Consider the following 6000-nt stretch of genomic DNA (forward strand, 5'->3'; position numbering starts at 1 on the left):
AGTGTCCGTCACCTGAGTGTAATACATTCTTGTTAACTAAAATCACACTATTCTGCTTCCTAACACTGAATTTATTCCTTCTAACTCTATGTTTGTACCACTTCACTCACTTCTCTTCATCTTCCCTCCTCCCCTTATCTGACCCTTTCCAGTCTCTGTTGTCTGTCTTTCTACTGTCTACCTCCATGTGATAATATTTTTCTAGCTCCCACATGTAAGTGAGAACATGCAGTATTTATCTTTTTGTGTCTGGCTTATTTCAATTTAGATAATGAATTCCAGTTCCATCCATGCTGCCGCAAATGACACGATTTCATTCTTTTTTATGGCCATATAGTATATATACCATATTTTCTGTATCCATTCATCTGTTAATTGACACTTAGGTTGATTCCATATCTTTGATATTGTGAATAGTGCAGAAAAAAACATGTGAATGCAGGGGTCTCTTTGATGTATTTATTTCTTTCCCTTCGGGTAGATACCCATTAGTGGGATTGCTTGTGTGATCGAATAGTAATTCTGTTTTTAGTTCCTGAGAAATGTCCGTAGTGTTTTCCAAAGTGGCTGTACTAGTTTAAATTCCCACCAACAGTACAGAAGAGTTTTCTCCTCATCCTTGCCAACATCTGTTATTTATTTATTTATTTTAGTAATAGTCATTCTGACTGGGTAAGATGGTATCTCATTGTGGTTTCGATGTGCACTTCTCTGATAATTAGTGACGCTGACCATTTTTTCGTATTGGCTGTTCTTATGTCTTCTTTGAGAACTGTCTGTTCCTGTCCTTTGCCCACTTTTTACTTGGATTATTTGCTTTTTCCTGTTGAGTTGTTTGAGTTCCTTATATAGTCTGGATATTAGTTGCCTGTCAGAAGAATAGTTTGTGAATATTTTCTGCAATTCAACAGGTTGTTTCTTCACTCTGATATTTTGCTGACAGAAGCTTTTTGTTTATTAAGTCCCATGTGTTTATTTTTGTTTTTGTTGCCTGTGCTTTTCAGAACTTAGTCATAATTTCTGACTCTTCTGGTCAATGTTCAGAAGAGTTTTCCCTTGGTTTTCTTCTAGCTTTTTTAAAATATAGTTTTGGGTCTTATATTTAAGTGTATGGTTCATTTTGAGGTTTTTTTTTTATATGATGAGAGAGAAGAATCCAGTTTCATTCTTTTGTGTGGGGGTATATGATTTTCCCAGCACCATTTGTTGAAGAAGGTGTCCTTTCCTCAATATAAGTTCTTGTCAGTTTTGTTGACAATTCATTGGCTGTATACATGTTGCTTTATTTCTGGGTTATATTCCATTGGTCTATGCATGTATTTTTATGCCATATCATGCTGTTTTGGTTATTATAGCCTTGTAATATAGTTTGAAGTCAGGTAATGTGATGCCACTAGTTTTGTTCTTTTTCCTTAGGATAGCTATGGGTATTCAGGCTCTTTTTGGATCCATATGACTTTTAGAATTGTTTTTTACTATTCTGTGAAGACTGACATTGGTATTTTGACATGGATTGCATTGAATCTTTATATTGCTATAGACCAATGTGGTCTTCTTAATGATCTTAATTCTTCCAGTTCATGAGCATGGGATGTTTTTCCATTTGTTTGTGTCATCTTCAATTTCTTTCATCAGTGTTTTTTAGTTTTTCCTGTACAGATTTTCACCTGGTAGGTCATTAAGAGGATATTGTTTAATTTCCATGCATTTGTCTTGTTTCCAGAGTTCCTCTTGGTGCTGACTTGTTGTTTTGTTCCATTGTGGTCTGAGTATATTTTTAGTATAATATTGATTTTTTTTAATTTATAGAGACTTATTTTGTGGTCGAATATATGGTGTATCCTGGAGAATGTTTCACATACTGATGAAAAGAATATGTATTCTGCAGTTGTTGGGTAGAAGTTCTGTAAAAGTCTGTTAGTTCCATTTGGTCTATAGTGTAGTTTAAATGTGATGTTTGTTTGTTGATTTTCTGTCTAGATGTTCTGTCTAATACTGAGAATAGGGTGGTGAAGCTTCTTACCTTATTGTATTGCATTCTATCTCTCTCTTTAGATCTAGCAATATTTTCTTTATAGATATGGCTGCTCCAGTGCTGGGTGCATATATATTCAGAATTGTTAGATCCTCTTGCTGGGTTGATCCCTTCATCATTATATAATGACCTTCTTTGTCTTTTTCTACTGCTCTTGACCTGAGGTCTGTTTTATCTAAGTATAGTTACTGCTGCTTACTATTGGTTTCCATTTGTGTGGAGTATCTTCCTCCATCCTTTGACTTTTGGTCTATATGTGTCTTTTCTTAAGGTGTGTTTCTTTAAGCTGCATATGGTTGAGTCATTTTTAAAATCCATTCAGCCCTTCTATATCTCTTAAGAGGATACTGTAATCTATTTACATAGACGGCTATTATTGATTTGTGAGGCTTCCTTTCTGTCAGGTTATTAACCATTTTCTTGTTTTAAATACTCCTTGTTTCTTTCCTTTTATCTTATTGTTTGTCCTTGTGATTTGGTGGATTTCTGTAGTGGTACCATTTGAGTCCTTTCTAGTTCTCATTTGTATGATTGCTTTACCAGTGAATTTTTTACTTTCATGTGTTTTCATGATGATAATATCATCCTTTTGCTTCCAGGTTTAGGACTCCTTTGAGTATTTTTTGCAGGGCTGGTCTAGTGGTAATAAATTCCATCAGCATTTGTTTATCTTGGGATTACTTTATTTCTCTTTTATTTATGAAGAATAGTTTCTTTGAATATTCTGTGGTGGCAGTTATTTTTTCTTTTAGTACTTAGAATATATCAGTTCCTTCTTTTCTTGCCTGTAAGGTTTCTGCTGAGAGATCTGCTCTTAGTCAAATGGTATTTCCTTTAGAGGTAGCTAGATGCTTTTCTCTTGCTGTTTGTAGAATTTGCTCTTTAACTTTGACTTCACACAATCTGACTATAATGTGCCAAGGAGAAGACATTTTGCACTGGGCATCTGCCTGGGGATCATTGGGTCTTCTGTATCTCTATGTCTAAATCTTTTGTTAGACTTGGGATGTTTTCATGTATTATTTTGTTGAGTAGGTTTTCCAATATTTCCTTGTTTTTTTCACCCTTATAGATACCAATAATTTATAAATTCCATTGCTTTATATTGTCCTAAATGTTATGAAGGCTGTGCTCATTCTTTTTTGTACTTTTCCCTTTATTTTTGTCTGACTAGATTATTTCAAAAAACCTGTCTTGAAGTTCTGAGATTCTTCTGCCAGATTCAGTCTATTGTTGAACTTTTCAGATGTGTTTTGTATTTCCTTCAATTAATTATTCAGTTCCAGAATTTATATTTGATTACTTTTAAAAATATACATCTCTTTGATAAATTTCTCATTTATGCCCTGAATTGTTTTTCTGGTTTCCATAGTATTGATTCTCAGAATTCTGTTGTATCTCACTGAACTTCTTTAACATCAATATTTTGAATTCTTTGCCTGGAGTTTCAAAAATTTCTTTTTGATTAAGATCTATTTCTGCAGAATTCTTGTGTTCCTTTCCTTGTTCTTTCATGTTTCCTGTGTCCTTATGTTAAAAACTGTGCATCTGGTATAACGGCGGCTTCCTCCTATTTTTTAATTTACTCTCAAAGAAGACATTTTCTTGAAAATGTATCTATGTTGCTTGTTTGGTGGGGTGCTTTGGCTTTGATTATGGTTACGTGCAGTAGTAGTATACTTTCTGTGTATTTCTTTGACTGTAAATAGTATTAGTGATATGTGTGATTTCTTTGGCCAGTTGGACATAGTTATTAGTGGAGCATATGGTAAAGTTGTGCTAGGGACAGGGATGCTCAGTGGGAGAGTCTTCAGGTCCCCAGCATTGGCATCAGTGGGCTGAGCATCTATCTTTGTGCCCCAGGGTGGTATATACTGGCTTCTCTGTTGGCAGTTACCAGTGGGTTGATTCTTGGGCCTTCAGGTTGCTCAGTTGGACGCCCATAGTAGCATCAATGGATCAAACAATCGTGTGGGTTCTTAGGCCCTGGGCAGCTAGCATGGCATTGGCAATAGCAATAGCATGGGCGAGATGATTCTATGAGTCCCAAGTGATGTGCATTAATGTTGGTGGTGGCTGCAATGGGCTGGACAAGATAGTCTTTGGACCCACAGGTGGCACTTGCAGGTAGGTGCCAGGCAAGGTGGTAGCAGCCAGAAGTTTAGGTCCAACCTCAAACCCTCAGGAGAAGTGCTCAGTTGCCCAAATGAATTGGGTTGAGCCATCCACAGGACCCTGAGCTATATGCTCTGTCTCAGAGCAGGAGAGGTGAGGCGAAGCTGAGCTACATGGGCTTATGCTCAGGTCCTCAATGGTGAGAGCAGGCACTAGCTATTGTGGGCAGGGTCAGGACAATCACTGGGTCCCAGGCAGAGTATTTGGGTGAGGGGCAGTGGCAGCCTCACTGAGGCCCTGCTACTGAAGAGGGTAGGGCCATCTAGAGTGGTCACAGCCTGGGTCAGTTGAAGGTGGCAGAAGAACATACATCCCTTTCACACTCCAGTCCTGGTGGGGCTCAACCCCCACCCTGGTTGCTGGAGCCCCCATCTGGCTTGCAAACAAGTTCCAGTGGCAACTTGTACCCCTCTTGCATCCTTGTCTCAGATCCTGGCAGTGCTCGCTTCACAGCCACTGCTGCCCAAACCTTGCTCACTTTCTAGCCCCAGCTGCAGGAGCACTCCTGGCTTCAATCCCCTGTCCCAGCAGCAACAGCTTAAGTTTCTGTAATGCCCCAGTTTCAGTGTCTCTGGGTCCTGAACAGCATATGGTTTCCAGAGGATAAGCTTGAAAATGCTTAAGTGTCAGAAAGGTGTGGAACCCAGCAGGAGCTCCCTTCCTGGAGTAGTTCTGTCCAATGGTGTCCTGACTCTCTATGTTAAGTTTCAGGTGTTGGGTGTTGGAAGGGTTGGGGGCTTCTCTCTTGACCAGGATTGCTGAATTCTGCCACGGAGATGTGGGTGACTGGAAGTCTCTAACTCAGTCCTTTGTGCATTGGGAAGTCACTCCCTGCTCCAGGCCAATCCCAATCAGGGAGGCTGCCTCTTTTCTTTCTCCTTCCCTGTTTTTGGTGCCCCCGGTCACTTCTCTGGTGGATTCCAGGATTTTCCCTTGGATAATGTAATTCAAGTGTGACTGTGTATACACTACTCTGGTTCTTCTAAGTGGAGGAGGCAGGCATGAAATGCTTCTAGTTAGTTGTCTTGAGCTACTCTTATTTAAACAATTTTTAAACACAATAGTATCTAGATAAATGTTCATTCATCCTTACTAAAATAAGAGAGCTAGTTTTGCCTTTATTTGATATATAAGTAATTGAGCCACCAATAAGTATAATACTTGTTCTAGATTATTTTTTAGGTAAAAATGTGGCACATAATAGAAAATTCAATGAAATTTGTCTTAACAGTAAATAAAGTTATATCATGTTCATAGACTGGAAGGTTAAATATGAAGTTGTGATTTCTCATTATGTTTCTTTAATGAACTTTATTAGGTATAATTTTTATAGTCAAATTTGGAATTTATTTCGCCTAAAACAGTTCCAATGAGAGAAAAATTTTGACATAACAGTGAAAACAAAATCCTCATACCTTACAATTAAAATTTTTGGATATTTGTATCATAAGCATATCTGGCCTATAAGAAGCATCATTTCTACTAGAGATTTCTCATCAAGAATAAATGAGGTCCTTTTCATGAGGAAAACAAACAAAACTCTTAGTCATAACTTTGATCCGTGTTCAACCTCCTCAACAAAGTTTTGCATGCATTATTTTTATACTAGAGATGTGAATTTTTAAAATTAGCAACACATATTTTTAATATACCTGAAGATATTTCCTTCCTTCCAATAATTATCAATAAAAGGAAAGGCAGGTATATGTACTACTATTATTAGATCTATCAGCCTAATTTTAATTTCTAATTAATATCTTTATTTAAATTGTTCAGTTTAATAAAAATAA

This window comes from Macaca nemestrina, chromosome 20 (genome assembly GCF_043159975.1).
Source record: "Macaca nemestrina isolate mMacNem1 chromosome 20, mMacNem.hap1, whole genome shotgun sequence".
Classification (NCBI taxonomy): domain Eukaryota; kingdom Metazoa; phylum Chordata; class Mammalia; order Primates; family Cercopithecidae; genus Macaca; species Macaca nemestrina.